Here is a 9,700-nt window from a genome sequence, read left to right on the forward strand (position 1 = left end):
ACGCATCTGATCAAAAAATATCATAGAACATAAAAAGTAGGAAACTTAATTCTCTACAAAAAAGGTCTCTTAACATTATGCCATAGCTCGCTTCGTTTCCGAGATATTTGCAGATTTATCTCAAGGGAAGGGGCCTGACGGACATATTTCGAGATATTTCTTCTTCTTGTTGTTCTTCTTCTGCACAGCTAAGCTGGAAGTGGCATTTGCAGCTCGCAATAGTGCAGAGTTATCTCAAAGAAAGGGTCCACGGTGTTTCTGTATCTCTATTATGTTGGTGCGGCTTCGGAACTTTTAAATATCTTGATATATCTCGAGAACTACGCATCTGATCAAAAAATATCATACGACATAAAAAGTAGGAAACTTAATTCTCTATAAGAAAGGTCTCTTAACATTTTGCCATAGCTCGCTTCGTTTTCGAGGTATTTGCAGATTTATCTCAAGGGAAGGGGCCTGACGGACATATTTCGAGATATTTCTTCTTCTTGTTGTTCTTCTTCTGCACAGCTAAGCTGGAAGTGGCATTTGCAGCTCGCAATAGTGCATAGTTATCTCAAAGAAAGGGGCCACGGTGTTTCTGTATCTCTATTATGTTGGTGCGGCTTCGGAACTTTTAAATATCTTGATATATCTCGAGAACTACGCATCTGATCAAAAAATATCATAGAACATAAAAGGTAGGAAACTTAATTCTCTACAAAAAAGGTCTCTTAACATTTTGCCATAGCTCGTTTCGTTTCCGAGATATTTGCAGATATATCTCAAGGGAAGGGGCCTGACGGACATATTTCGAGATATTTCTTCTTCTTGTTGTTCTTCTTCTGCACAGCTAAGCTGGAAGTGGCATTTGCAGCTCGCAATAGTGCATAGTTATCTCAAAGAAAGGGGCCACGGTGTTTCTGTATCTCTATTATGTTGGTGCGGCTTCGGAACTTTTAAATATCTTGATATATCTCGAGAACTACGCATCTGATCAAAAAATATCATAGAACATAAAAAGTAGGAAACTTAATTCTCTACAAAAAAGGTCTCTTGACATTTTGCCATAGCTCGCTTCGTTTCCGAGATATTGGCAGATTTATCTCAAGGGAAGGGGCCTGACGGACATATTTCGAGATATTTCTTCTTCTTGTTGTTCTTCTTCTGCACAGCTAAGCTGGAAGTGGCATTTGCAGCTCGCAATAGTGCATAGTTATCTCAAAGAAAGGGGCCACGGTGTTTCTGTATCTCTATTATGTTGGTGCGGCTTCGGAACTTTTAAATATCTTGATATATCTCGAGAACTACGCATCTGATCAAAAAATATCATAGAACATAAAAAGTAGGAAACTTAATTCTCTACAAAAAAGGTCTCTTAACATTATGCCATAGCTCGCTTCGTTTCCGAGATATTTGCAGATTTATCTCAAGGGAAGGGGCCTGACGGACATATTTCGAGATATTTCTTCTTCTTGTTGTTCTTCTTCTGCACAGCTAAGCTGGAAGTGGCATTTGCAGCTCGCAATAGTGCAGAGTTATCTCAAAGAAAGGGTCCACGGTGTTTCTGTATCTCTATTATGTTGGTGCGGCTTCGGAACTTTTAAATATCTTGATATATCTCGAGAACTACGCATCTAATCAAAAAATATCATAGAACATAAAAAGTAGGAAACTTAATTCTCTACAAGAAAGGTCTCTTAACATTTTGCCATAGCTCGCTTTGTTTCCGAGATATTGGCAGATTTATCTCAAGGGAAGGGGCCTGACGGACATATTTCGAGATATCTCTTCTTCTTGTTGTTCTTCTTCTGCACAGCTAAGCTGGAAGTGGCATTTGCAGCTCGCAATAGTGCATAGTTATCTCAAAGAAAGGGGCCACGGTGTTTCTGTATCTCTATTATGTTGGTGCGGCTTCGGAACTTTTAAATATCTTGATATATCTCGAGAACTACGCATCTGATCAAAAAATATCATAGAACATAAAAGGTAGGAAACTTAATTCTCTACAAAAAAGGTCTCTTAACATTTTGCCATAGCTCGTTTCGTTTCCGAGATATTTGCAGATATATCTCAAGGGAAGGGGCCTGACGGACATATTTCGAGATATTCCTTCTTCTTGTTGTTCTTCTTCTGCACAGCTAAACTGGAAGTGGCATTTCCAGCTCGCAATAGTGCAGAGTTATCTCAAAGAAAGGGGCCACGGTGTTTCTGTATCTCTATTATGTTGGTGCGGCTTCGGAACTTTTAAATATCTTGATATATCTCGAGAACTACGCATCTGATCAAAAAATATCATAGAACATAAAAAGTAGGAAACTTAATTCTCTACAAAAAAGGTCTCTTGACATTTTGCCATAGCTCGCTTCGTTTCCGAGATATTGGCAGATTTATCTCAAGGGAAGGGGCCTGACGGACATATTTCGAGATATTTCTTCTTCTTGTTGTTCTTCTTCTGCACAGCTAAGCTGGAAGTGGCATTTGCAGCTCGCAATAGTGCACAGTTATCTCAAAGAAAGGGGCCACGGTGTTTCTGTATCTCTATTATGTTGGTGCGGCTTCGGAACTTTTAAATATCTTGATATATCTCGAGAACTACGCATCTGATCAAAAAATATCATAGAACATAAAAAGTAGGAAACTTAATTCTCTACAAAAAAGGTCTCTTAACATTATGCCATAGCTCGCTTCGTTTCCGAGATATTTGCAGATTTATCTCAAGGGAAGGGGCCTGACGGACATATTTCGAGATATTTCTTCTTCTTGTTGTTCTTCTTCTGCACAGCTAAGCTGGAAGTGGCATTTGCAGCTCGCAATAGTGCAGAGTTATCTCAAAGAAAGGGTCCACGGTGTTTCTGTATCTCTATTATGTTGGTGCGGCTTCGGAACTTTTAAATATCTTGATATATCTCGAGAACTACGCATCTGATCAAAAAATATCATACGACATAAAAAGTAGGAAACTTAATTCTCTATAAGAAAGGTCTCTTAACATTTTGCCATAGCTCGCTTCGTTTTCGAGGTATTTGCAGATTTATCTCAAGGGAAGGGGCCTGACGGACATATTTCGAGATATCTCTTCTTCTTGTTGTTCTTCTTCTGCACAGCTAAGCTGGAAGTGGCATTTGCAGCTCGCAATAGTGCATAGTTATCTCAAAGAAAGGGGCCACGGTGTTTCTGTATCTCTATTATGTTGGTGCGGCTTCGGAACTTTTAAATATCTTGATATATCTCGAGAACTACGCATCTGATCAAAAAATATCATAGAACATAAAAAGTAGGAAACTTAATTCTCTACAAAAAAGGTCTCTTGACATTTTGCCATAGCTCGCTTCGTTTCCGAGATATTGGCAGATTTATCTCAAGGGAAGGGGCCTGACGGACATATTTCGAGATATTTCTTCTTCTTGTTGTTCTTCTTCTGCACAGCTAAGCTGGAAGTGGCATTTGCAGCTCGCAATAGTGCATAGTTATCTCAAAGAAAGGGGCCACGGTGTTTCTGTATCTCTATTATGTTGGTGCGGTTTCGGAACTTTTAAATATCTTGATATATCTCGAGAACTACGCATCTGATCAAAAAATATCATAGAACATAAAAAGTAGGAAACTTAATTCTCTACAAAAAAGGTCTCTTAACATTATGCCATAGCTCGCTTCGTTTCCGAGATATTTGCAGATTTATCTCAAGGGAAGGGGCCTGACGGACATATTTCGAGATATTTCTTCTTCTTGTTGTTCTTCTTCTGCACAGCTAAGCTGGAAGTGGCATTTGCAGCTCGCAATAGTGCAGAGTTATCTCAAAGAAAGCGGCCACGGTGTTTCTGTATCTCTATTATGTTGGTGCGGCTTCGGAACTTTTAAATATCTCGATATATCTCGAAAACTACGCTTCTGATCAAAAAATATCATAGAACATAAATTGTAGGAAACATAATTCTCTACAAAAAAGGTCTCTTAACATTTTGCCATAGCTCGTTTCGTTTCCGAGATATTTGCAGATATATCTCAAGGGAAGGGGCCTGACGGACATATTTCGAGATATTTCTTCTTCTTGTTGTTCTTCTTCTGCACAGCTAAACTGGAAGTGGCGTTTCCAGCTCGCAATAGCGCAGAGTTATCGGAAAGAAAGGGGCCACGGTGTTGCTGAATCTCTATTATGTTGGTGCGGCTTCGGAACTTTTAAATATCTTGATATATCTCGAGAACTACGCATCTGATCAAAAAATATCATAGAACATAAAAAGTAGGAAACTTAATTCTCTACAAATAAAGTCTCTTAACATTTTGCCATAGCTCGCTTCGTTTCCGAGATATTTGCAGACATATCTCAAGGGAAGGGGCCTGACGGACATATTTCGAGATATTTCTTCTTCTTGTTGTTCTTCTTCTGCACAGCTAAGCTGGAAGTGGCATTTGCGGCTCGCACTAGTGCAGAGTTATCTCACAGAAAGGGGCCACGGTGTTTCTGTATCTCTATTATGTTGGTGCGACTTCGGAACTTTTAAATATCCTGATATATCTCGAGAAGTACGCATCTGATCAAAAAATATCATAGAACATAGAAAGTAGGAAACTTAATTCTCTACAAAAAAGGTCTCTTAACATTTTGCCATAGCTCGCTTCGTTTCCGAGATATCTGCAGATTTATCTCAAGGGAAGGGGCCTGACGGACATATTTCGAGATATTTCTTCTTCTTGTTGTTCTTCTTCTGCACAGCTAAGCTGGAAGTGGCATTTGCGGCTCGCCCTAGTGCAGAGTTATCTCAAAGAAAGGGGCCACGGTGTTTCTGGATCTCTATTATGTTGGTGCGGCTTCGGAACTTTTAAATATCTCGATATATCTCGAAAACTACGCTTCTGATCAAAAAATATCATAGAACATAAATTGTAGGAAACATAATTCTCTACAAAAAAGGTCTCTTAACATTTTGCCATAGCTCGTTTCGTTTCCGAGATATTTGCAGATATATCTCAAGGGAAGGGGCCTGACGGACATATTTCGAGATATTTCTTCTTCTTGTTGTTCTTCTTCTGCACAGCTAAACTGGAAGTGGCATTTCCAGCTCGCAATAGTGCAGAGTTATCTCAAAGAATGGGGCCACGGTGTTTCTGTATCTCTATTATGTTGGTGCGGCTTCGGAACTTTTAAATATCTTGATATATCTCGAGAACTACGCATCTGATCAAAAAATATCATAGAACATAAAAAGTACGAAACATAATTCTCTACAAAAAAGGTCTCTTAACATTTTGCCATAGCTCGTTTCGTTTCCGAGATATTTGCAGATATATCTCAAGGGAAGAGGCCTGACGGACATATTTCGAGATATTTCATCTTCTTGTTGTTCTTCTTCTGCACAGCTAAACTGGAAGTGGCGTTTCCAGCTCGCAATAGCGCAGAGTTATCTGAAAGAAAGGGGCCACGGTGTTGCTGTATCTCTATTATGTTGGTACGGCTTCGGAACTTTTAAATATCTTGATATATCTCGAGAACTACGCATCTGATCAAAAAATATCATAGAACATAAAAACTAGGAAACTTAATTCTCTACAAAAAAGGTCTCTTAACATTTTGCCATAGCTCGCTTCGTTTCCGAGATATTTGCAGATTTATCTCGAGGGAAGGGGCCTGACGGACATATTTCGAGATATTTCTTCTTCTTGTTGTTCTTCTTCTGCACAGCTAAGCTGGAAGTGGCTTTTGCGGCTCGCACTAGTGCAGAGTTATCTCAAAGAAAGGGGCCACGGTGTTTCTGTATCTCTATTATGTTGGTGCGGCTTCGGAACTTTTAAATATCTCGATATATCTCGAAAACTACGCTTCTGATCAAAAAATATCATAGAACATAACTTGTAGCAGACATAATTCTCTACAAAAAAGGTCTCTTAACATTTTGCCATAGCTCGCTTCGTTTCCGAGATATTTGCAGATATATCTCAAGGGAAGGGGCCTGACGGACATATTTCGAGATATTTCTTCTTCTTGTTGTTCTTCTTCTGCACAGCTAAACTGGAAGTGGCATTTCCAGCTCGCAATAGTGCAGAGTTATCTCAAAGAAAGGGGCCACGGTGTTTCTGTATCTCTATTATGTTGGTGCGGCTTCGGAACTTTTAAATATCTTGATATATCTCGAGAACTACGCATCTGATCAAAAAATATCATAGAACATAAAAAGTAGGAAACTTAATTCTCTACAAAAAAGGTCTCTTAACATTTTGCCATAGCTCGCTTCGTTTCCGAGATATTTGCAGATTTATCTCAAGGGAAGGGGCCTGACGGACATATTTCGAGGTATTTCTTCTTCTTGTTGTTCTTCTTCTGCACAGCTAAGCTGGACGTGGCATTTCTGGCTCGCACTAGTGCAGAGTTATCTCAAAGAAAGGGGCCACGGTGTTTCTGCATCTCTATTATGTTGGTGCGGCTTCGGAACTTTTAAATATCTTGATATATCTCGAGAACTACGCATCTGATCAAAAAATATCATAGAACATAAAAAGTAGGAAACTTAATTCTCTACAAATAAGGTCTCTTAACATTTTGCCATAGCTCACTTCGTTTCCGAGATATTTGCAGATATATCTCAAGGGAAGGGGCCTGACGGACATATTTCGAGATATTTCTTCTTCTTGTTGTTCTTCTTCTGCACAGCTAAGCAGGAAGTGGCATTTGCAGCTCGCAATAGTGCAGAGTTATCTCAAAGAAAGGGGCCACGGTGTTTCTGTATCTCTATTATGCTGGTGCAGCTTCGGAACTTTTAAATATCTTGATATATCTCGAGAACAACGCATCTGATCAAAAAATATCATAGAACATAAAAAGTAGAAAACTTAATTCTCTACAAAAAAGGTCTCTTAACATTTTGCCATAGCTCGCTTCGTTTCCGAGATATATGCAGATTTATCTCAAGGGAAGGGGCCTGACGGACATATTTCGAGATATTTCTTCTTCTTGTTGTTCTTCTTCTGCACAGCTTAGCTGGAAGTGGCATTTGCAGCTCGCAATAGTGCAGAGTTATCTCAAAGAAAGGGGCCACGGTGTTTCTGTATCTCTATTATGTTGGTGCGGCTTCGGAACTTTCAAATATCTCGATATATCTCGAAAACTACGCTTCTGATCAAAAAATATCATAGAACATAACTTGTAGGAGACATAATTCTCTACAAAAAAGGTCTCTTAACATTTTGCCATAGCTCGCTTCGTTTCCGAGATATTTGCAGATATATCTCAAGGGAAGGGGCCTGACGGACATATTTCGAGATATTTCTTCTTCTTGTTGTTCTTCTTCTGCACAGCTAAACTGGAAGTGGCATTTCCAGCTCGCAATAGAGCAGAGTTATCTGAAAGGAAGGGGCCACGGTGTTTCTGTATCTCTATTATGTTGGTCCGGCTTCGGAACTTTTAAATATCTTGATATATCTCGAGAACTACGCATCTGATCAAAAAATATCATAGAACGTAAAAAGTACGACACATAATTCTCTACAAAAAAGGTCTCTTAACATTTTGCCATAGCTCGTTTCGTTTCCGAGATATTTGCAGATATATCTCAAGGGAAGGGGCCTGACGGACATATTTCGAGATATTTCTTCTTCTTGTTGTTCTTCTTCTGCACAGCTAAGCTGGAAGTGGCATTTGCGGCTCGCACTAGTGCAGAGTTATCTCAAAGAAAGGGGCCACGGTGTTTCTGGATCTCTATTATGTTGGTGCGGCTTCGGAACTTTTAAATATCTCGATATATCTCGAAAACTACGCTTCTGATCAAAAAATATCATAGAACATAAATTGTAGGAAACATAATTCTCTACAAAAAAGGTCTCTTAACATTTTGCCATAGCTCGTTTCGTTTCCGAGATATTTGCAGATATATCTCAAGGGAAGGGGCCTGACGGACATATTTCGAGATATTTCTTCTTCTTGTTGTTCTTCTTCTGCACAGCTAAACTGGGAGTGGCATTTCCAGCTCGCAATAGTGCAGAGTTATCTCAAAGAAAGGGGCCACGGTGTTTCTGTATCTCTATTATGTTGGTGCGGCTTCGGAACTTTTAAATATCTTGATATATCTCGAGAACTACGCATCTGATCAAAAAATATCATAGAACATAAAAAGTACGAAACTTAATTCTCTACAACAAAGGTCTCTTAACATTTTGCCATAGCTCGCTTCGTTTCGGAGATATTTGGAGATTTATCTCAAGGGAAGGGGCCTGACGGACATATTTCGAGATATTTCTTCTTCTTGTTGTTCTTCTTCTGCACAGCTAAGCTGGAAGTGGCATTTGCAGCTCGCAATAGTGCAGAGTTATCTCAAAGAAAGGGTCCACGGTGTTTCTGTATCTCTATTATGTTGGTGCGGCTTCAGAACTTTTAAATATCTTGGTATATCTCGAGAACTACGCATATGATCAAAAAATATCATAGAACATAAAAAGTAGGAAACTTAATTCTCTACAAAAAAGGTCTCTTAACATTTTGCCATAGCTCGCTTCGTTTCCGAGATATTTGCAGATTTATCTCGAGGGAAGGGGCCTGACGGACATATTTCGAGATATTTCTTCTTCTTGTTGTTCTTCTTCTGCACAGCTAACCTGGAAGTGGCATTTCCAGCTCGCAATAGTGCAGAGTTATCTCAAAGAAAGGGGCCACGGTGTTTCTGTATCTCTATTATGTTGGTGCGGCTTCGGAACTTTTAAATATCTCGATATATCTCGAGAACTACGCATCTGATCAAAAAATATCATAGAACATAAAAAGTACGAAACATAATTCTCTACAAAAAATGTCTCTTAACATTTTGCCATAGCTCGTTTCGTTTCCGAGATATTTGCAGATATATCTCAAGGGAAGGGGCCTGACGGACATATTTCGAGATATTTCTTCTTCTTGTTGTTCTTCTTCTGCACAGCTAAACTGGAAGTGGCGTTTCCAGCTCGCAATAGCGCAGAGTTATCTGAAAGAAAGGGGCCACGGTGTTGCTGTATCTCTATTATGTTGGTACGGCTTCGGAACTTTTAAATATCTTGATATATCTCGAGAACTACGCATCTGATCAAAAAATATCATAGAACATAAAAACTAGGAAACTTAATTCTCTACAAAAAAGGTCTCTTAACATTTTGCCATAGCTCGCTTCGTTTCCGAGATATTTGCAGATATATCTCAAGGGAAGGGGCCTGACGGACATATTTCGAGATATTTCTTCTTCTTGTTGTTCTTCTTCTGCACAGCTAAGCTGGAAGTGGCATTTGCGGCTCGCACTAGTGCAGAGTTATCTCAAAGAAAGGGGCCACGGTGTTTCTGGATCTCTATTATGTTGGTGCGGCTTCGGAACTTTTAAATATCTCGATATATCTCGAAAACTACGCTTCTGATCAAAAAATATCATAGAACATAAATTGTAGAAAACTTAATTCTCTACAAAAAAGGTCTCTTAACATTTTGCCATAGCTCGCTTCGTTTCCGAGATATATGCAGATTTATCTCAAGGGAAGGGGCCTGACGGACATATTTCGAGATATTTCTTCTTCTTGTTGTTCTTCTTCTGCACAGCTAAGCTGGACGTGGCATTTCTGGCTCGCACTAGTGCAGAGTTATCTCAAAGAAAGGGGCCACGGTGTTTCTGCATCTCTATTATGTTGGTGCGGCTTCGGAACTTTTAAATATCTTGATATATCTCGAGAACTACGCATCTGATCAAAAAATATCATAGAACATAAAAAGTAG

Source organism: Osmia lignaria, unplaced genomic scaffold, assembly GCF_051020975.1.
Source record: "Osmia lignaria lignaria isolate PbOS001 unplaced genomic scaffold, iyOsmLign1 scaffold0016, whole genome shotgun sequence".
In the NCBI taxonomy this organism is placed as follows: Eukaryota; Metazoa; Arthropoda; class Insecta; order Hymenoptera; family Megachilidae; genus Osmia; species Osmia lignaria.